The sequence below is a fragment of the Anolis sagrei genome, chromosome 1 (assembly GCF_037176765.1).
Source record: "Anolis sagrei isolate rAnoSag1 chromosome 1, rAnoSag1.mat, whole genome shotgun sequence".
In the NCBI taxonomy this organism is placed as follows: domain Eukaryota; kingdom Metazoa; phylum Chordata; class Lepidosauria; order Squamata; family Dactyloidae; genus Anolis; species Anolis sagrei.
The window spans coordinates 334,700,994-334,724,803 of record NC_090021.1 but is presented as its reverse complement, the minus strand read 5'-3'; the positions used below and the strand labels follow the sequence as shown (position 1 = coordinate 334,724,803).

General features: G+C 42.1%; 1 protein-coding gene across 7 annotated transcripts in view; it reads right to left on the bottom strand.

Moving 5' to 3' along the window:
• The window catches only part of KTN1 (kinectin 1), a 215,428-nt gene extending 193,489 nt beyond the window's left edge, over positions 1–21,939 (bottom strand). For 4 of the 7 annotated variants that reach the window (XM_067463081.1, XM_067463086.1, XM_067463082.1 and 1 more), the window contains exon 1: positions 21,738–21,938. The gene's annotated coding sequence lies outside the window, so the exon portion shown is untranslated. Of the gene's footprint in view, positions 1–21,737 lie in introns of all 7 variants that reach the window. The other 3 variants (XM_067463085.1, XM_067463084.1, XM_067463087.1) reach the window with 1 other exon arrangement.
• Positions 21,940–23,810: the final 1,871 nt, after the last annotated feature.

Genomic DNA, 23,810 nt, shown 5'->3' with positions numbered 1-23,810 from the left:
CTGAGGGCTACCTCAGACTGAGGCCTACTAACACACTGAGGCCTCCCTCAAGCTGAGTGCTACACAACCATCAGAGACACAGGGTGGAAATGTTAACAGGCATGCATTAAGGGTGTTTTGTAAGTCTCAGGGACAACATTTGCTTTCAAAAGGAATCTAAAGATTTTACTATCAGGAACTGTCAACACGTACGTGTTTCAGCATAACACAGCTTTGCCATCTATTTCCTTTTCAGCAGAAAAGGGGAATTCTTTTAATTAGAAGGATTCAGCGCACAATCTGAGAAATTCAGCAAAAGACGGCTACACAGCTGGCAAAAAGGATTCCGAGAGCAATTAGGACGACTGCCACTCCTACTTAATCTTTATTTAGCTTCAAAAAAATGCTTGAAATAATCCTGAACAAAGACAGTGAAAATATTACCAGATAAGCACACAGAGCACTTTAAATGATTCAATTTAAGAAACCCCAAAGCATTTAAAATAAACAGCCGCACCGTACGACTGTATTAAGCAGCACATTGATTCAGTTTCTTGGAAAGTCTTTTCCAAGAGCAAACATTGTTGGGTGAGTGGGCTTATTAACAACAGACCCTCCTCATAAATGTATAGCAGAGTAACTTATTAGCAGCAGCGTGACCCAGCACCAATGTTATCTCTTCCCTTGGAGGCTTTTCTTTATAGCAAAATAATGTGGTTGCGCTATTTACAAAAACAAGATATCCATAACACAAATAAAGTTCAACCTTCACCCTGGAGCTTCATATACAAGACCTTCTCATACTGAGGCCTACCTCACACTGAGGCCTTCTCACACTGAAGGCTTTCTCAGACTGACTCCTCTCCCACACTGAGGCGAACTAACACTGAGGCTTTTCTCCCACAGATACCTCTCACAGACTAAAACCAACTAACACTGCAGCTTTTTCTCACACTGAGGCCTTTATAACACTGAGGCCTTCTCACACTGAAGGCTTTCTCAGACTGATGCCTCTCCCACACTGAGGCGAACTAACACTGAGGCTTTTCTCCCACAGATACCTCTCACAGACTAAAACCAACTAACATTGCAGCCTTTTCTCACACTGAGGGCTAGCTCAGACTGAGGCCTACTAACACACTGAGGCCTCCCTCAAGCTGAGTGCTACTAAGCTACAGTCACACCTGCTAATATCGAACTGCAGTTTTTGCTGAATCATTGTATCCATGTAACTCTTTCAGTGCTTGACACAAATAAATTTCAACCTTCATCCTAGAGCTTCACATACAAGGCCTTCTCACACTGAAGACTTTCTCAAACTGATGCCTCTCCCACACTGAGGCGAACTAACACTGAGGCCTTTCTCCCACACATACCTCTCACAGACTGAGACTAACTAACACTACAGCCTTTTCTCACACTAAAGGCTACCTCAGACTGAGGCCTACTAACACACTGAGGCCTCCCTCAATCCGAGTGTTACTAAGCTACAGGCACACCTGCTAATATCGAACTGCAGCTTTTGCTGAGCCATTGTATCCATGTAACCCTTTCAGTGCTTGACACAAATAAATTTCAACCTTCACCCTGGAGCTTCACATACAAGGCCTTCTCACACTGAAGACTTTCTCAAACTGATGCCTCTCCCACACTGAGGCGAACTAACACTGAGGCCTTTCTCCCACAGATACCTTTCATAGACTGAGACCAACTAACACTGCAGCCTTTTTTTACACTGAGGGCTACCTCACACTGAGGCGTACTAACACACTGAGGCCTCCCTCAGGCTGACGGCTACTAAGCTACAGGCACACCTACTAATATTAAACTGCAGCTTTTGCTGACTCATTGTATCCATGTAACCCTTTCAGTGCTTGACACAAATAACTTTCAACCTGCACCGTAGAGGTTCACATACAAGGCCTTCTCATACTGAGGCCTACCTCACACTGAGGCCTTCTCACACTGAGGCCTTTCTCAGACTGGTGCCTCTCCCACAATGAGGCGAACTAACACTGAGGCCTTTCTCCCACACATACCTCTCACAGACTGACACCAACTAACACTGCAGCCTTTTCTCACACTGAGGGCTACCTCACACTGAGGCCTACTAACACACTGAGGCCTCCCTCAGGCTGAGGGCTACTAAGCTACAGGCACACCTGCTATTATTGAACTGCAGCTTTTGCTGAGTCATTGTATCCATGTAAGCCTTTCAGTGCTTGATGCACATTTTTATAATTAAAAATATCTAGTTAAGTTTTAATATTTCTGACAAAGTTGTCCTGATTTTTTAAAAAATCAAACTATTTGGCAAATGAAGATTTAAACTTGAATAAGTGATATTTAAAACTATTTAACAAACTAAGCCGGTTTGAATAAAGACTTCAACAATAAGTCCATAACTAAAGGCATTTTGCATGCACGACAAATAAACACAGGGAATACCTATGAGGCTTAATGGAACCAGCAAGCCCTCAGCATATTCCTTCTCTACAAACATAATTATTTACATTGGCATTCCAGTCAGCTCTTTAAATATCAGCTAGCAGCAACATTTTGCATGCATTCATCCTGATTCAGAACAATAAAGTAATTCACTATTACAACCATACTAATAGGAAAAAAATTGTACTACTTCTGATGTATAAGCTCAGTGTAGCCCACCCACTACATAGTTCAGCTAGAGGAAAATTAACCATCTTTGGTTCCCCTTGTTGGTCACAAAACTCTCAGACTTGTTATAGGAGACGATGGTTGGAATCCTATTGGCCAGTCCCAACCAGATTAGACCTCATCTATCTATCTATCTATCTATCTATCTATCTATCTATCTATCTATCTATGCATGCTCCAAAACCCCATGAATTCCTTTGAAACAGTGGTTCTCAGCCTGTGGGTCCCCAGATGTTTTGGCCTTCAACTCCCAGAAATCCTAACAGCTGGTAAACTGGCTGGGATTTCTGGGAGTTGTAGGCCAAAACACCTTGAACCAGACTAATAATAATAATAATAATAATAATAATAATAATAATCTTTGCGAAAGACTGCAAAAGGCTGCTCAAACTTCCGTACAGTGGCCCTTATTTCTCATGCCAGTAAGGTAATGCTCAAGATCCTGCAAGGAAGACTCCAGCAATACATGGAGCAAGAGTTGCCAGATGTTCAAGCTGGGTTTAGAAAAGGCAGAGGAACCAGAGACCAGATTGCCAATATCCGAATGCTGGATAATGGAGAAAGGCAGGGAGTTTCAGAAAAACATCTATTTCTGCTTCATTGACTATTCTAAAGCCTTTGACTGTGTGGATCATAATAAATTGTGGCAAGTTCTTGGTGGGATGGGCATCCCAAGCCCCCTTCCCTCTCTCATGAGGAATCTGTACAAGGACCAAGGAGCAACAGTCAGAACTGACCACGGAACAACAGACTGGTTCAAGATTGGGAAAGGCGTACGGCAAGGCTGCATCCTCTCACCCAACCTTTTTAACTTGTATGCAGAACACATCGTGTGAGGATGTGCGGGGCTGGATGAATGCAAAGCTGGGGTGAAAATGGCTGGAAGAAACATTAACAACCTCAGATATGCAGATGACACCACTCTGATGGCCGAAAGCGAGGAGGAGCCGAGGAGCCTTCTAATCAAGGTGAAAGAAGAAAGCGCAAAAGCCGGGTTGCAGCTAAACGTCAAAAAAACCAAGATTATGGCAACAAGAATGATTGACAACTGGAAAATAGAGGGAGAAAATGTGGAGGCCGTGACAGACTTTGTATTTCTAAGCGCAAAGATGACTGCAGATGCAGAAGACGCTTACTTCTTGGGAGGAGAGCAACGTCCAGTCTCGATAAAATAGTAAAGAGTAGAGACATCAGACTGGCAACAAAGATCCGCCTAGTCCAAGCCATGGTATTCCCTGTAGTCACCTACGGATGTGAAAGCTGGACCTTAGGGAAGGCTGAGCGAAGGAAGATCGATGCTTTTGAGCTGTGGTGTTGGAGGAAAGTTCTGAGAGTGCCTTGGACTGCGAGAAGATCCAACCAGTCCATCCTCCAGGAAATAAAGCCCGGCTGCTCATTGGAGGGAAGGATACTAGAGACAAAGTTGAAGTACTTTGGCCACATCATGAGGAGACAGGAAAGCCTAGAGAAGACAATTATGCTGGGGAAAGTGGAAGGCAAAAGGAAGAGGGGCCGACCAAGGGCAAGATGGATGGATGGCATCCTTGAAGTGACTGGACTGACCTTAAAGGAGCTGGGGGTAGTGACGGCCGACAGGGAGCTCTGGCGTGGGCTGGTCCATGAGGTCACAAAGAGTCAGAAACGACTGAACGAATGAACAACAACAAAACTTTATTTATACCCAGCCACCATCTCCCCAAAGGGGAATCAGGGCAGCTTACATGAGGCCAAACCCGAACAACAAATTGGGCCCAGAAAATAAATGGCAGCCAGTGGAGCTCCTTAAACAGGGGAGTAGACCACTCCCTATAACTAGCCCCAGTTATTAATGTGGCTGCTGAACGTTGGACAAGTTGTAGTTTCCATCCCGTCTTCAAGGGTAGCCCCATGTAGAGTGCATTGCAGTAGTCCAGTCTAGAGTTAACTAAGGCATGGACCACCATGGTCAAGTCAGACTTCACGAGGTAAAGTGGCCTCTTAATTTCGATGCAATCAGGCATTTCTCTTTTTACTCCAAGTTCATGAAATATTTTTCTCATCTTCTTACTTCCCATTAAAAGTGAGTTTTATGCAAGAAAAAGAACAGCTACTGAAATAAAAATGGTACCGTGTTGTAGTTGTTTGAACAGTCACTAGTTTAGTTGCATACCTCCGGAATCTGGTATCTTCATTGCATTCCTCAAGAATGCACTCCTTTAATCCTTAAGGCATTTTTTCATATACTGGTAGTTAAAGTTGTATGACATTTTAAGATCCTGCCAGGTACATTCTACAGAAGTGGAATACCTGCCCACAACATTCCTCATTTTTGAAGCTGGAACAGGGCTCGGCTTCCACTGAGACACCTTTTCCTCATAATGACTCTTTCAGGCGAGGATTTCCCTTCCAAGGGGTAGATTTGCCTCACCCCTATTCTTAACTATGAGCCATTTGCAACTCAGGGACTGTGTAAAGTCTTGGCTCTGCCTTTTCCTGCCCTTTGTTTCACTTCCCCCTGTTCATAGATTTTCTCAATAGTGTAGATACCTTCCTTTGGATTAGTTTTGGGTGGAGCTTAAAGTCCACCCAAGAGGTCAGCCTTAGTTGGTCTATTCCATTTCCCTGTATAGAGCTCTCTTGCTGGACTCCTCCTCTTTTCTACAGCAAAGCTACTGTGACTTAGGCTTGGGATTGTCTGGTAACCCTAGGCCTAGCAATCCAAAAACAGGGATCCTTAGCTCCTGCATTCAGCAGTATTTTTATACCGGCAGTCCAAAGGACAACAGAAGCTTATGACCAGCTTATGCTTCACAAGAAAGAAGATTGAGACAGTTTATAACCATTGTTTTGCAGAAGACTCCAGATAGATGACTGCAGCCAACTAAAGACTCTTTTTGTAATGTGTTGTTTTAAGTTACCATATGATAGTCCCAGGTAGAGTTAACCCTTTATTCATCTTGTTTGCAGTAAACTCATTTTGGTTATCTTTTCACCTTGCCTAAAGTGCCTCTGCTAAGGGTCCTAATCTTAACAGAAGGTATACAGATAGCCCCAAGTAAAGCCAGACACTATAGTTTTCCCTCAAAGGCTCGGGCATGCCATCACAGACTGCCTGTACACATGATGAGGTAACTTGAAGATGGTACCCAAGTCTAAACAGAAATGAATTCAGGTTTCAAAAATATGTAAAAGTGGTTTTTTACACACGGTTGTGATAATTTTGTGCACAAAACTAAGTTTCTGTATATTGAACCATTAGAAAACAAAGGTGTCACTGTCTCAGCCACCCATGTGGACATTTCTGGATTTTGAACTAATTGGATTTCAGAATTACGGATAAGGGATACTTCCAGCAGGTCAGGTGAGGGAACCTCCACCAATGCAAAAATACAATCTCCTCCTTCCAACCTCTTTCCCACACTTTCTTTCCCCAAACAGGCCTATTGGGCTAGATTCAAAAGAGTCTCCACTGATTCTCCATCACCCCAACACTCCATATAACATCAGCTCTTGGACTGAACACTTGCATAAGAAATGTCAATCAAGGAAGGTCTCTTCGGCCGCACACTTGGCTATGGAGTCAATGCACAGCTATTTAAGGTAATAAGGCCATAGAAATAAATTGGAATGAAGTGCATTAACATGATAGGAGTCCTCGGAAAGGCTGAACAAGAGTACAGCTTCCAAGTGGGTTAACTGTAGGAACATTTGGTAACTATACTCAGTTGTTATTATTATTATTACTATTATTATTACTAAATTTATTATTTTACTCTATTATTATATTTATTATTTTACTCTATTATTACATTAATTATTGCTCTATTTATATTTACTGCATTTATTATCGTACTGTTTATTATTTTACTCTATTATTATTATTGCATTAATTATTTTACTCTATTATTATATTTATTATTTTATTCTATTTACTATTATTACATTTATTTTTACACTATTTTCATTATTTCACAGCATTTAGTATTGTTATTATTTCATTTATTATTGTACTCAAATTATTATATTATTTTACTCTATTATTATTACATTTATAATTTTACTCTTACATTTATTATTTTACTTTATTATTATTCTCTATTTTATTACATTTATTATTTTACTCTATTATTATTGCATTAATTATTTTACTCTATTATTATATTTATTATTTTATTCTATTTATTATTATTACATTTATTTTTACACTATTTTTACTATTTCACAGCATTTATTATTGTTATTTCATTTATTATTGTACTCAAATTATTATATTTATTATTTTACTCGATTATTATTACATTTATAATTTTACTCTTACATTTATTATTTTACTTTATTATTATTATTATTCTCTATTTTATTACATTTATTATTTTCCTCTAATTATTATTATATTTATTATTTTACTCTATTTTTATTATTTTACTCTATTAATATTATTACATTTCCATTATTTTACTCTATTATCTTTATAACTTGTATTATTTTACACTATTATTATGAGAAGGATGCGTAAGCACATTTACACTGAAGGTTAGAATAACGATTTAATCAGAGTTGGACAGTCTTATCTTAAATGACAGTTTTATATAAATATTCAAAAACATTTAACATACAAATGCCTCAATTAATGTAATTTTATTGGATCTAATCTTATTTTGAAATTCACCAGTAGCTGCTGCATCTCCCACCCTCGGCTTATACTCAATAAGATTTCACAGTTTTTTTTTGTGTTAAAATTAGTTGCCTCATCTTATATTCTGGTTGGCTTATACTCGGGAATATACGGTAGACCTAGGAAACAGTGTAAACTAAGACAGCAAGCAAGTACTGCCAGGTTCCCTCTGTCCATCATTGCAGGAAAATCCCATGGAAACTAGAAATAGTAAAGAAAAAAATGAAGTGCTAAAGCAGATAAACAGAATCTTGGTACTATACCACTCCCTGGTCCAGAATCATATTGAGTGTTGAATCAGAAATGTGAAACTTTTGGCTGAATATTCTTAATATTGACTTTAATAAAAGCAGCCATGGAGCTGGCATGTTTACAGGCAGGGATTCCCCTGGCTTTTTGATTGCCAACCCATTCTCTAAAATGAAAATTGTATTCATCAGACGTTGTTTAACCACAGAATACATTAACACTTGCCAATCAAAATCCTGTAGCCACTCCGAGGTTGTCTCTAATGTTTTAATTATGCATAAGTCCAAGGAACGAGGAAAGGTGGAAGACATTGCAGGAAACATACACATACAGATTTATTATTTATTTATTTACTTACTTTATTTGTATACCGCTCTCTCTCAGCCCGTAGGCGACTCAGAGCGGTTTACAGCCAAGTCAGTATACAAAGTGGACAGCATCAGCATTTAAAACAGTAATCAAGGCAACTACATCAATATAAGAATACAACTATACATCAATATAACATCAATACATCCATTTAACTAATCATCACGTCTCATCAGCAAAATCGTAATCTAATCTCTTTGTCCATTTTTCCATGTTCCATGATCAATCAATTAATTGCACTGCTTAAGTAAACGCCTGTTCAAAGAGCCAGGTCTTCACTCTTCTCCTGAACGCTAGCAGAGAGGGGGCCGATCTAATGTCTGCTGGAAGGGCGTTCCACAGCGGGGGGGCCACCACCGAGAAGGCCCTGTCCCTCGTCCCCGCCAGCCGTGCTTGCGAGGCTGGCGGGATCGAGAGCAGGGCCTTCCCAGAAGATCTTAATGTCCTAGCTGGTTCATAGGGGGCGATGCGTTCGGACAGATAGGTCGGGCCAGAACCATTTAGGGCTTTAAAGGCTAAAGCCAGCACTTTGAATTGTGCCCGGTAGCAGATTGGCAGCCAGTGGAGTTGGTGCAACAGAGGAGTGGTGTGCTCCCTGAGTGCCGCTCCTGTTAACAACCTGGCTGCCGAGCGTTGGACCATTTGTAGCTTCCGAGCAGTCTTCAAAGGCAACCCCACGTAGAGAGCGTTGCACTAATCTATACGGGATGTAACCAATGCATGTACTACCGTGGCCAAGTCAGACTTCCCAAGGTACGGGCGCAGCTGGCACACAAGTTTTAATTGTGTGAATGCTCCCCTCGTCACCGCCGAAACCTGGGGTTCCAGGCTCAGCGATGAGTCCAGGATCACACTCAAGCTGCGAACCTGCGTCTTCAGGGGGTGTGTAACCCCGTCCTTAGTAGCAGGTGGGAAGGAGTGACAGAGTTGGACATCATCTGTGTACAGATGACACCGTACCCCGAAACTCCGGATGATCTCCCCCACCGGCTTCATGTAGATGTTGAACAACATAGGAGACAAGATTAAACCCTGAGGAATCCCACAACCATTGTCTAGAGCAGGTGTCTCCCAATAACACCTTCTGGGATCGACCCTCTAGAAAGGACCGGAGCCACTGCAGAACAGTTCCTCCAAGGCTCATTCCCGCGAGGCGTCCCAGAAGGATACCGTGGTCAACGGTATCGAAGGCCGCTGAGAGGTCCAGCAGCACCAACAGGGACACACTCCCCCTGTCGAGCTCCCGGCGCAGATCATCCACTAAGGCAACCAAGACTGTCTCGGTTCCATGTCCCGGTCTAAAGCCAGATGTTTTGCTTGGCCTCAGTTTGATCATATAGCTCACAGGCAATTCTGATTTCCTGGATGGAAGAGAGTCCTTCAAAAAGGAGGATCACTGGGACAATCACGAAATCGAACAATCCTCCGCCAGAACAGAAAAACAGTTGTAAAAACTGTGATTGACAGCGTTACCTCTGAAGACGAAACTAAATGAACTCAAGTGCATTTGAGAAAACAGAACGACAACTCATTATCAATCTTTTTTTCTATTAATCAAGAAGTACAGAGACAGAATCATTACAGCTTAAGGAGTTAATGCAGCATCTTAAAAAAACTATCAAATTTCCTGACAAGACACCAAATTCCTGAATACATATTTGGCTTCTCTGTTTTCCTGTCTTTTGGAACATGGATTTCTGGAATTGAAGGGAGATGTTGACAAGCTGGGATGTGTCCAGAGGAGGGTGACTGAAAGGATCAAGGGTCTGGAGAACAATCCCTATGAGGAGTGGCTTAAAGAGCGGGGCATGTTTAACCTGCAGAAGAGAAGATTGAGGGGACATGATGACGGCCATGTCTAAATATATGAGGGAAAGTCATAGTCAAATTTTAAATTTTAATTATTACATTTGGCCTGGCCATAGGTTTTTTAATGCTGTATGTTATTATTGTTATTGTTTATTGCTTATTGTGTATTTTTTGTTTTTGAGTTTTATTTATTTTATTTTATTTTAACTGCTTGTATTGATTATTTGTTATTGCCTTTGTTTATTGATGTGCTGTGGGCTTGGCCTCATGTAAGCCCCACCGAGTCCCTTGGGGAGATGGTAGCGGGGTACAAATAAAGTTTTATTATTATTATTATTACTACTACTATTATTATAGGGAGGAGGGAGCAGGCTTGTTTTCTGCTGCCCTGGAGCCTAGGACATAAAACAATGGCTTCAAATTACAGGAAAGGGACATTCCACCTGAACATGAGGAAGAACTTCTTATCTGTAAGGAGAGCTGTTCAGCAGTGGAACTCTCCGCCCCAGAACGTAGTGGAGGCTCCTTCCTTGGAGGCTTTTAAACAGAGGCTGGACGGCCATCTGTCGGGGGTGCTTTGAATGCAATTTTCCTGCTTCTTGGCAGAATGGGGTTGGACTGGATGGCCCACGAGGTCTCTTCCAATTCCATGATTCTATGAGTCTAATTATTTTGAAAACAGAACTACACAATCTCCTGGCCATAAGCAGCAGCCCTAAACTTGGAAGATTCACTGAAACCTACGGGACAAGGTCCAAGGGAAGTATATTTAGGACTGCAGGGTTAAGGCTTCCTTTGCTGCTCTATTAACAGCCACAGATTACCAAAAGTCAGTGACATTTGAGGCAGCGCATGGCTTCTTCTTGAAGGTAAGGTGCCAAGTCTTTTTAAAAATCCAAGCAAGCTGTTAAAGATTTCAGAAAATCCATTACTAAAGCAATTTTATTAAGCTACACCGTGATGAACACTGTATATATAGGGGGGGGGGGGTGTGGACTCATCGTACAGTTGTAACGTAAGAGTGAAGGGATTGTGCCACTGTAGAAATGCCCAGAATATACCCCATAAGAATCCTTTATCCTTTATTTACCCCATAAGAATCCTTTATTTTCTCTGCACTTTGGAAGTACATTTTCAGAATTTCTAATAAGCAAACGAAGCTCATTTAATGCATTGGAATTGCATTGGAAATGTTTTAATCTATATAAATAAAAATTTAATGTTCATTTGTGGGATTAACAAAACTCAAAAACCACTGGTCGAATTGACACTAATTTTGGACACAGTACATCTAACAACCCAATATATCTTTCACTTGAAAAAAAAGGATTTTGTCATTTGGGAGTTGTAGTTGCTGGGATTTATAGTTCACCTACAATCAAAGAGCATTCTGAACCCCACTAACGATGGAACTGAACCAATCTTGGCACACAGTTCTGCCATGACCAACAGAAAATACTGGAAGGGTTTGGTGGGCTTGGACCTTGCGTTTGGGAGTTGTAGTTCACCGACATCCAGAGAACACCGTGGACTCAAACAATCATAGAATCAAAGAGTTGGAAGAGACCTCATGGGCCATCCAGTCCAACCCCCTGCCAAGAAGCAGGAATATTGCATTCAAATCACCCCTGACAGATGGCCATCCAGCCTCTGTTTAAAAGCTTCACCACACTCTGGGGCAGAGAGTTCCACTGCTGAACGGCTCTCACAGTCAGGAAGTTCTTCCTCATATTCAGATGGAATCTCCTTTCTTGTAGTTTGAAGCCAATGATGGATCTGGACCAAACTCTACACAAATAATATGCCCAAATGTGAACACTGGTGGCGTTTGGGGAAAATAGAATCTTGACATTTGGGAGTTGTAGTTGCTGGGATTTATAGTACACCTACAATCAAAGAGCATTCTGAACCCCACCAACGATAGAATTGGGCCAAACCTCCCACACAGAATCCCCATGACCACCAGAGTGAGCCACAGCAACACGTGGCAGGGGACGACTAGTCTATATAAATAAAAATGTAATGTTTGTTTGTGGGATTAACATAACTCAAAAACCACTGGATGAATTGACACCCAATTTGGACACAAGGCACCTATTAGGTCAACGAGTGACCATCACTCATAAAAACACTGAAAAACACAGCATAAGGGGCTTAAAAAGCCAAAAAGACAAAAAAATACATTACAATGCACGCATAAAACCACATAAATATACACGAACACACATATACACACACATATATGCATATAGACACACAAAACACATACACAGAAACGGGGTAGGTAGGTAGGTAGGTAGGTAGGATGGAAAGAAAGAAAGAAAGAAAGAAGAAAGAAAGAGGGAGGGGGAGGGAAGGAAGAAAGGAAGGAAGGAAGGAAGGAGACAAGGAAGGAGGGAACCAAAGAGCAAAGGAAGCAAGAAAAGAAACACGTAGTGAAGGAAGAAAGGAAAGAAAAAGAGGGAAGGAAGGAAAGGAAGTAGAGAAAGAAAGAAAGAAAGGAGGGAAAGAGGGATGGAAGGTTGGCCACAGCAATGCGTGGCGGGTACAGCTAGTATTAACTATAATGGGGGACTGGGCAAGGGTGGGATGCATTCAAAGAAAGTGACAAAATTAATCTGTGGACGCCACTGCCTTTCTTTTTTATTATGCAAACTACGTTATTTAGGTCACTTGCTTTGCTGTGTCTTTCTTTCCACAGCAAATTAGTTCAGTGACAGTGTGCTTTCATAATTCACATGGTCAACTGTAGCATTAAGTGAAAGTCAATCCCAGCACTCGCTGCTCGTTACCGTATTAACCCTTTAGGGCAGTGCTTCCCAAACATTTTTTGATCACCATAATTCTAAGGTCAACTCCTGCTGGAAGGTGGACATAGAATTGCACTGGAGGACCTAAAGCAAGCCTGCGGTCCTCCAGAAATTTGGGCCTCCAACTCCCAGAAGCCCTAGCTGTCTTCCACTGTTAAAAGCCTTGGGGTTGTGTTGGACTCATCGCTGACGATGGAGGCCCAGATCACTGCCATAAGTAAGCAAGCCTTTTTTCATCTTCGCCAGGCAAGGAAATTGGCATTCTATCTTTCGGTAGAAGCATTGGCAACGGTAATCCATGCAACAGTCACCACGAGATTGGACTATCGCAACGCCTTATATGCCGGCCTTCCGAAGTCAACAACCCAGAAGATTCGGATGGTCCAAAATGTGGCGGCCAGGCTGCTAGCGGGATCATCTATAAGATCCCATATTACACCGATTCTCCAACAACTGCATTGGCTACCAATAGAACATCGGATCTCTTACAAGATACGGATCCTGACATTTAGAGCTCAAAATGGCCAAAGACCTTTATATCTTAGGAACCGCCCGATTCCTTTTTCCCATCGGTGGTTACCTCGATCCACCCAAAAAAATCTCCAATACATACCTGGCCCTAGGGAGGTACACATGGAAGCTACACGGCGTTTGGTTGTGCATTTAAGTAAATTGATCATATCTAATTTGCCAAATAGTCACTGTTGCATGTTTTTAATGTTGAATGTTTTTATATTGTGTTAATGCTATTTTAAATTGTAAGTCGCTAGGAGCACCTTGGTGGAGAGCGACTAATTAAGAAATGAAGTGAAGTGAAGCTTGTCGAACACTCAGAAATTCTGGGAGCTGAAGTCCAAAACATCTGGAGGGAGGGCTGTATTCCAAGAGAGGTGATATCTCTGGGTCTTCTAACATGACTCTGCGGTCAGCTTCCAGAGATCATAAAATTCAATCTTGTGAATGAGGTTGCCCAAGTTAACATTTCTCCATTCTGAAGCAAATGTGCTATACCGTCTAGTTCAGGCATCTTTAAACTGTGGCCCTCCAGCTGTTTGGGCCTCCAACTCCCAGAAGCCCTAACGAGCGTGATCAATCATCAAGAGTTCTGTGAGTTGAAGGCCCAAACAGCTGGAGGGCCGCAGTTTGAGGATGCATGGTCTAGTTCAATGGTTCCCAACCTTATTTTGACAAGAGATCACTTAATCAAGGACCACTCTCCGACATTAGTACCAAAAAGTTTAGGTAAAGGTTCTCCCCTGACATTAAGTCCAGGATTGGTGCTCATCTCCATTTCTAAGCCAAAGAGCTGCCGTTGTCCGTAGCCACCTCCAAGATCATGTAGCCAGCATGACTGCATGGAGTGCAGTTACCTTCCCGTCAGAACAGTATCTATTGATCTACTCACATTTGCATGTTTTTGAACTGCTAGGATGGAAGAAGCTGGGGCTAACAGCAGGAGCTCACCCTGCTCCCCAGATTCAAACAGGTGACCTTTCAGTCATCAAGTTCAGCAGCTTAGCAGTTTAACCCACTGCACCACTGGGTTACAAATCAGTTTTTGGTCAACTTTAGATATGGTTTGGTTATTTAGGGTGCTGATCCAGAAAATTGCATTGGATAGACTACATCAGCTCTAGTTTCTGACACAGAACATACGCCATCCAGTAGTTGCTATCTGCTCACTCACAGAAATCTCTATTTAATAAGCCTCAGCACTATAATAATAATAATTATTATTATTATTATTATTATTATCTTTATTTGTACCCCGCTAGCATCTCCCAAAGGACTCGATGTGGCTTACAAAGGCTAAGGCCTCAATAAAACAATAACATAACAATACACAACTTAAAGCAAATCAAAAGAGGGTTTCGTGAGACCAGTCACTCTCGTTGCAACGGTGTAGTAATGGTAAGGCAAGAACCACGGACTACAGGTTGGGAACCACTGCTTTAGGGCCTTTAGGAAAACAGTTTCACGAACTTAATTCATAGAATCATAGAGTCATAGAATCAAAGAGTTGGAAGAGACCTCATGGGCCATCCAGTCCAACCCCCTGCCAAGAAGCAGGAATATTGCATTCAAATCACCCCTGACAGATGGCCATCCAGCCCCTGTTTAAAAGCTTCCAAAGAAGGAGCCTCCATCACATTCTGGGGCAGTGAGTTCCACTGCTGAACGGCTCTCACAGTCAGGAAGTTCATCCTCGTGTTCAGATGGAATCTCCTCTCTTGTAGTTTGAAGCCATTGTTCCATTGCGTCCTAGTCTCAAGGGAAGCAGAAAACAAGCTCGCTCCCTCCTCCCTGTGGCTTCCTCTCACATATTTATACATGGCTATCATATCTCCTCTCAGCCTTCTCTTCTTCAGGCTAAACATGCCCAGCTCCTTAAGCCGCTCCTCATAGGGCTTGTTCTCCAGACCCTTGATCATTTTAGTCGCCCTCCTCTGGACACATTCCAGCTTGTCAATACCTCTCTTGAATTGTGGTGCCCAGAATTGGACACAATATTCCAGGTGTGGTCTAACCAGAGCAGAATAGAGGGGTAGCATTACTTCCCTAGATCTAGACACTATGCTCCTATTGATGCAGGCCAAAATCCCATTGGCTTTTTTTGCCGCCACATCACATTGTTGGCTCATGTTTAACTTGTTGTCCACGAGGACTCCAAGATCTTTTTCACACGTACTGCTCTCGAGCCAGGCGTCACCCATTTTGTATCTTTGCATTTCGTTTTTCCTGCCAAAGTGGAGTATCTTGCATTTGTCACTGTTGAACTTCATTGAAAGTCATCTCTAACTCTAAGCTATGGTTTAGTGTTACAAGAATAAGCTGGCTTTACTCCAGTGGTGCTGCACATGTAAAAACACCACTATTCTGTCCCTGAAATCAAAGAGACAGAAATAGGAAACACATCTTTCCCCATCTTGAGGCCTGAAAAGGCTTGGATGGTCACCAAAGATACTGAAATAGAAGAAACAGTAGTCTGACTTAGTATAATGAAGTTTCTTCATGCATTCTGGGCCTTGCAAAATAAGCAACGAAGTCCCACGTATTCCTAAAATCCATTCAGTTCAATTGTCTTCTCCTCTCCACTTCTTCCCTCCTTACAACAACCCAGGGAGGCATTCAATCCGAATGCACAGATGTCACACATTTCCACGGTTCAGAGGCAAGTAAGGACTTTGTATCTTCCGAGTCCCAGTCCACTATTCGAAGCCAAAGCATGCTCGCTGATTTCCTCATCACAAGCCGAGGAAAGAGAATATGAGCTGGGCCTCGTACCAGCTAGTTCCTGCAACACTAAGCTATAGTTTTGTGTCGTGTCTGAACTGAGCCTTTGTTTCCCCCATCCATGGCCAGCAACACAGATGCCGGAGCAGCCGTGCAAAAAGTCTTGAGCCAACAGCATACCCTCACAATCCCATCAGTCCTTGTAGCTGGGTTGTTGTAGGTTTTTTCGGGCTATATGGCCATGTTCTAGGGGCATTCTCTCCTGACGTTTCGCCTGCATCTATGGCAAGCATCCTTGGATGCTTGCCATAGATGCAGGCGAAACGTCAGGAGAGAATGCCTCTAGAACATGGCCATATAGCCCGAAAAAACCTACAACAACCCAGTGATTCCAGCCATGAAAGCCTTCGACAATACAGTCCTTTCAGCCCCTGACTCCTGCAGATCTCAAATGCAATTTCGCCATACAGAGAATGCTAAATTTTTTGGTGCCCCACTTCTTGCAATTGGGAAGAGAAAGGCCACAACAATTTTTCCATGGACCACAAGCACAAGCAACAGAAGGCACATTACTCCAAATAATAATAATAGGAACAACAACGGCCAGCATAGTGACCCTGTTTGCTGTGTACTAATCTTGTTGTTTTTGTAATAATAATAATAATAATAATAATAATAATAATATCCTCAGCTGCTGCAAGAAGATCATGCAGACAGACTACAAGCAGAGGCACAACACCGTTGCTCAGATGATTAATTGGAACTTGTGCCACAAATACCATCTGCCTGCGACAAAGAACTGGTTGGATCACAAGCCAGAAAACGTTACAGAGAATGAACACGTCAAGCTACTCTAGGATGTCTGGATTCAGACAGACAGAGTTATGGAGCATAATACTCCTGACCTCACGATCGTGTTAAAAAACTTGAAAAGTCGACAACAGATCCCAAACCAGAATTGAAAAGTCGACGACAGATCCCAAATGTAGACTCTGCAAGGAAGCAGATGAAACAATAGATCACATCCTCAGCTGCTGCAAGAAGACTACACAGACGGACTACAAGCAGAGACATAACACCATTGCTCAGATGATTCATTGGAACTTGTGCCAAAAATACCATCTGCCAGCGACAAAGAACTGGTAGGATCACAACCCGGAAAAAGTTACAGAAAATGAACACGCCAAATTCCTCTAGGACTTCTGGATTCAGACAGAATTTTGGAGCACAACACTCCTGACCTCACGATCGTGTTAAAAAACAAAATATGGATTGTCGATATTGCAATCCCAGGTGACAGAAGGATTGAAGAGAAACAACTGGAAAAGCTGACACGATATGAGGATTTAAAAATCGAACTGCAAAGACTGTGGCACAAACCAGTCAAGGTGGTCCCAGTGCTGATTGACAGACTGGGTGCAGTGCGTAAAGACCTTGGCCTGCACTAAGGCCCGTCGCAAACTAGGTTCCTGCAGAAGAAAACCTTGCTAGCAAGTCCCTGACGTCATGAGCCTGCGCCTCTCTCCCCGCCCCTTTCTCCGCCCCTTTCTCTTTGCCAGCGTGGTTTTTCCTTTGCTAGGGCAGCATTGCCCGCATTTTCTCTCAGTTGAATTCTGCCAATTGAGAGAAAATGCGGGCAATGCTGCCCTAGCAAAGGAAAAACCACGCTCGCATGGAGAAAGGGGCAGAGAAAGGGGCGGGGAGAGAGGCGGAGTCTCGTGACGTCAGGGACATGCTAGCAAGGTTTTCTCTCGCAGGAACAGAGTTTGCGACGGGTCTTAAACACAAACGGTGCTGGCAAAATTACCAGCTGCCAGCTGCAGAAGGCCACTTTACTGGGATCTGCACACATTATTTGTCAATGCATCACACAGTCCTAGACACTTGAGAAATATCTGACGTGTGATCAAATACAAAAGCTAGCATAGTAATCTTGTTTGCTGTGTACTAATTTCGTTATGTATGAAATAATAATAATCATCATCATCATCATCTGGTACAAGCCAGTAAAGGTGTCCCCAGTAGTGATCGGAACACTGGGTGCAGTGCCTAAAGAACTTGGCCTGCACTTAAACACAATCGGCGCTGACAAAATTACCATCAGCCAGCTGCAAAAGGTTACCCTACTCAAATCTGCACACATTATTCCCCGATACATCACACAGTCCTAGACACTTGAGAAATATCTGACGTGTGATCAAATACAAAAGCTAGCATAGTAATCTTGTTTGCTGTGTACTAATTTCGTTATGTATGAAATAATAATAATAATCATCATCATCATCATCATCATCATCATCATCATCATCTGGCACAATCCAGTAAAGGTGGCCCCAATGTTGATCGGCACACTGGGTGCAGTGCCTAAAGACCCTGGCCTGCACTTAAACACAATCGGTGCTGGCAAAATTTCCATCTGTCAGTTGCAAAAGGCCCCCCTACTCAGATCTGCACGCATTATTTGCCGATACAGCACACAATCCTAGACACTTGAGAAATATTTGTGTGTGATCAAATACAAAAGCCAGCATAGTAATCTTGTTTGCTGTGTACTCATCTTATTGTGTATCTAATAATAACAACAACAATAATAATAATGATACAGACTCCAGCATATAGATCTCATTTGCTGTGACATACTGTGATTTTGTTTCAGAATATTAATAATAATAATAATACTACGAAATCCACCATATAGATCTCGTTTGCTGTGACACAATGTGATTTTGTGTCAGAATAATAATAATAATACGAAATCCAGCATATAGATCTCGTTTGCTGTGACATACTGTGATTTTGTGTCAGTAAAATAATAATAATAATAATAATAATAATAATAATAATAATAATGTCACCTCAAACAGGCTTCTGAATATGGAAACACATTCTTCATATATTGTCAAAGGCTTTCATGGCTGGAATCACTGGGTTGTTGTGTACTTTCCGGGCTGTATGGCCATGTTCCAGAAGCATTCTCTCCTGACATTTCACCTGCATCAATGGCAGGCATCCTCAGAGGTTGTGAGGATGCCTGCCATAGATGCAGGCGAAACGTCAGGAGAGAATGCTTCTGGAACATGGCCATACAGCCTGGAAAACACACAACAGCCCACTAAGAAATAATCTTAAAATATTTTTTTCTTCAGCTAGGAATAGAGAGGTTTTTGATGTGTCCCTTAAAATACAAGATTATACAATCACATTCTCTCAGGTGCCTCGCCGAGTTTAATTCGTTTGCTCCCCAAAGCATGTAGAATATTAAATCTCGATCTCACTCTCTGAATAATCCCCTGCACTCCACATGGACCCTTTACCAAGACAATTTGGGGCTCTCCAGATGTTGACAAAGTACTGTTCCCATCATCCTTTGCCACGAGCCAGACCGGCTGGGATTGATGGGAAATGGAGTCCAGTAACATCAGAAAGGTCTTAGCCGTGCACCCCAGAGGTAAACTCGATTATATGGGATTTATTCTCAGGCTTGTGCAAAAAAAGAGTGGCCTTAATCCTTCCTCCCTCTCTATATAAAGTATATATATTTTTTATTTTTTATTATTTAAAGTATATATTTAGATTTTTTTTTCAATATAAAGTGGCCTGAAATCTTAACCTTTTTTTTTAGGGGGTGACTCGGAAAATACTCTTTTTCAAACACTGAGTACAACAATAATAATAATAATAATAATAATAATAATAAAAATAAGGGGGTGACTGGGAAAATGGTCTTTTTTAAACACTGAGCACTTTAATAATAATAATAATAATAATAATAATAATAATAATAATAGGGTAGCTGGGGAAATGCTCTTTTTCAAACACTGAGCACTTTAATAATAATAATAATAATAATAATAATAATAAGGGGTGACTGGGAAAATGGTCTTTTTCAAACACTGAGTACAATAATAATAATAATAATAATAAGTGGGTGACTGGGAAAATGGTCTTTTTCAAACACTGAGCACTTTAATAATAATAATAATAATAATAATAATAATAATAAGGGGTGACTGGGAAAATGGTCTTTTTCAAACACTGAGTACAATAATAATAATAATAATAATAATAATAATAATAATAAGGGGTGACTGGGAAAATTGTCTTTTTCAAACACTGAGCACTTTAATAATAATAATAATAATAATAATAATAATAATAATAATAATAATAAGGGGTGACTGGGAAAATTGTCTTTTTCAAACACTGAGTACAACAACAATAATAATAATAATAATAATAATAAGGGGTGACTGGGAAAATGGTCTTTTTCAAACACTGAGCACTTTAATAATAATAATAATAATAATAATAATAATAAGGGGTGACTGGGAAAATGGTCTTTTTCAAACACTGAGTACAACAACAATAATAATAATAATAATAATAATAATAATAATAATAAGGGGTGACTGGGAAAATGGTCTTTTTCAAACACTGAGCACTTTAATAATAATAATAATAATAATAATAATGGGGTGACTGGGAAAATACTCTTTTTCAAACACTGAGTACAATAATAATAATAACAATAAGGGAGAGACTGGGGAAATGCTCTTTTTCAAACACCGAGCACTTTAATAATAATAATAATAATAATAATAATAATGTCAGCCTCAAACAAGCTGAAAATACTGGTAGGACACATCCCTTAGTATTAGAATTAAAACCCTTGGGCCTGAGAAGCCCCTCTTAAAGGGACTCCCAAAGGGACCTCTTATTTAGGGGAAGGGTCTCCTCTTCATGTATGTTTCTTTACTTTCCTACATAGGGTAGGCATTTCTTTAGACTTAAAATACTGGCAGGATACATCCTTTTAGTATTAGATTTTTTAAAAACCCTTGGGCCTGAGAAGCCCCTCTTAAAGGGACCCCCAAAATCCTTATATTTTGGGGAGGGGTCTGCTCTCCATTTACGCTTCTTTACTTTCCTAGGTGTGGGGAGTATTTCTTAAGACTTAAAATATTGGCAATGGATATCCTTTAGTATTATAATTTTTAAAAACCCTTGGGCCTGGGAAGCCCCTCTTAAAGGGACTCCCAAATCCTCTTATTTAGGGGAAGGGTCTCCTCTTCATTTATGTTTCTTTACTTTCCTACATAGAGTAGGAATTTCTTTAGACTTAAAATACTGGCAGGATACATCCTTTTAGTATTAGATTTTTTTTAAAACCCTTAGGCCTGAGAAGCCCCTCTTAAAGGGACCCCAAAATCCTTATATTTGGGGGAGGGGTCTGCTCTCCATTTATGTTTCTTTACTTTCCTAGGTGTGGAGAGTATTTCTTCAGACTTAAAATATTGGCAATGGATATCCTTTAGTATTAGAATTTCTAAAGACTCTTGGACTTGTGAAGCCCCTCTTAAAGGGACCCCCAAAATCCTCTTATTCTGGGGAAGGGTCTCTTCTTCGTTTATATATATTTATTTACTATCTTATATAGGGTGGGCATTTCTTTAGACTCAAATTTTGGCAGGATACATCCTTTTTAGTATTAGAATTTGTAAAAGCCACTTGGGCCTGAGAAGCACCTCTTAAAGGGACCCCCAAAATCCTTATATTTTGGGGAGGGGTCTGCTCTTCATGTATATTTCTTTACTTCCCTAGATATGGTGGGGTATTTCTTAAAACTTAAAATATTGGCAAGGGATATATTTTAGTATTAGAATTCCTTTAACCCTTGTGCCTGAGAATCCCCTCTTAAAGGGACCCCCAAATCCTCTTATTTTGGGGAGGGGTCTCCTCTTCATGTATGTTTCTTTACTTTCCTAGATATGTGGGGAGGGGGGGTGTTATTTCCTTAAGACTATTGGCAAGAGATGTCCCCTTAGCATTAGAATGAGAAGCCACTGGGCCTGAGAGACCCCCCCCCCAAAAAAAACCCTTATATTGGGAGGGGGTCCTATTTGTTTTGAGGCCTAGCAAGAGGAAGGGAGGGAAGGAGGAAAAGCAGAAGCGCCTACCTTTGGAAGAAAGGCTGTGCTGGGGACGAGGAGAGGCCCTTCTCCGGGCGGAGGAAGAAGGAAGGCAGGCAGGCAGGCAGGCAGGAAGAGGAGCCGAGGGGAGGGAGGGAAGGCAGGAAGGCAGGCAGGCAGGCAGGCAGGCGGAGGCCCAGCTCGGCCCCTTCTCTCTCTCTCTCTCCGCCCAGGCCTCGCCAACAACGCCGCCTTCGCCTGTTAAAGGCGACAGGCCCGCCTCCTCCTCCTCCCTCGCCTTGGCTCCTCCTCCTCTTCACTCACTCACCAGCCTTGCACTCATGCCTCTGAGCATGGGCAGAGCACTCCAAGGAGGAGCTCTAGGAGGCTAAAGGGGGACACTCTGCACATCCTCAGAGGCACTTCCATCATTATCACCACTGCAAAACCTTCTCCTTACTTGCAGGCTCACTCACTCATCAGTCTTGCACTCTCATTCAAGGAGAGTGCCTCTGAGCATGAGCAGAGTGCTCCAAGGAGGATCAAGAGGCCAAAGGGACTCCTCCTCCTCCTTGCAGGTTCACTCACTCATTAGTCTTGCACTAACACACTCTGCACATGCTCAGAGGCACTTCCATCCTCATCATCATTGCAAAACCTTCTCCTTACTTGCAGGCTCACTCACTCATCAGTCTTGCACTCTCATTCAACGAGAGTGCCTCTGAGCATGGGCAGAGAGCCCCAAGGAGGATCAAGAGGCCAGAGGGGCTCCTCCTCCTCCTCCTTACAGGTTCACTCACTCATTAGTCTTGCACTAACACACTCTGCACGTCCTCAGAGGCACTTCCATCATTATCACCATTGCAAAAGCCTCTTCTTACTACCTGGACCATTCAATGGAAATTCCTCTGAGCATGGGCAGAGGGCCCAAAGGAGGAGCAAGAGGCCAAAGGAGGATGGACACAATAGACTCTGCACATCCTCAGAGGCACTTCCATCATTATCACCACTGCAAAACCTTCTCCTTACTTGCAGGCTCACTCACTCATCAGCCTTGCACTCTCTATCAAGGAGAGTGCCTCTGAGCATGAGCAGAGTGCTCCAAGGAGGATCAAGAGGCCAAAGGGGCTCCTCCTCCTCCTTGCAGGTTCACTCACTCATTAGACTTGCACTAACACACTCTGCACATCCTCAGAGGCACTTCCATCATTATCATCATTGCAATCCCCCTCTTCTTACTACCTGGCTCATTACATCACAACACACTCTGCACATCCTCAGAGGCACTCTCTTCCATCATCATCATTGCAAACCCCTCTCCTTACTACCTGTCTCATTCAATTAGAGTGCCGCTGAGCATGGGCAGAGTGCAATATATATATATATATATATATATAAGCAAGAGGCCAAAGGGGACACTCTGCACATTCTCAGAGGCACATCAATCAACATCACTGCAAACTCGGGATGCACACTCTGCACATCCTCAGAGGCACTTCCACCATCATTATCATTGCAAACCCCTCTCCTTACAACCTGGCTCATTCAATTAGAGTGCTTCTGAGCATGGGCAGAGTGCAAAAAAATAATAAGCAAGAGGCCAAATGGGATGCACACTCGGCACATCCTTAGAGGCACGTCAATCATCATCACTGCAAAATCTTCTCCTTACAATCTGGCTCATTCAAGGAGAGTGCCTCTGAGCATGGGCAGAGTGCCCCAAGGAGGAGCAGGAGGCCAAAGGAGGATGGGCACAACACACTCTTTAAAACCTGGCTGATTCAGTGAGAGTGCCTCTGAGCATGGGCAGAGTGCCTAAAAGATAGCCAAAGAAGATGGGCACAACACACTCTGCACACCCTCAGAGGCACTTCCATCATCATCATTGTAAAACCCTCTCCTTACTACCTGGATCATTCAATGGAATTTCCTCTGAGCATGGGCAGAGGGCCCAAGGAGGAGCACGAGGCCAAAGGGGTATACGCACAATACACTCTACACATCCTCAGAGGCACTTCCATCATCATCATTGCAAAGCCCACTCTTTACAATCTGGTTCATTTAGTTAAAGTGCCTCTGTGCATGGGCAGAGCACCCCAAGGAGGAGCAGTAGGCCAAAGG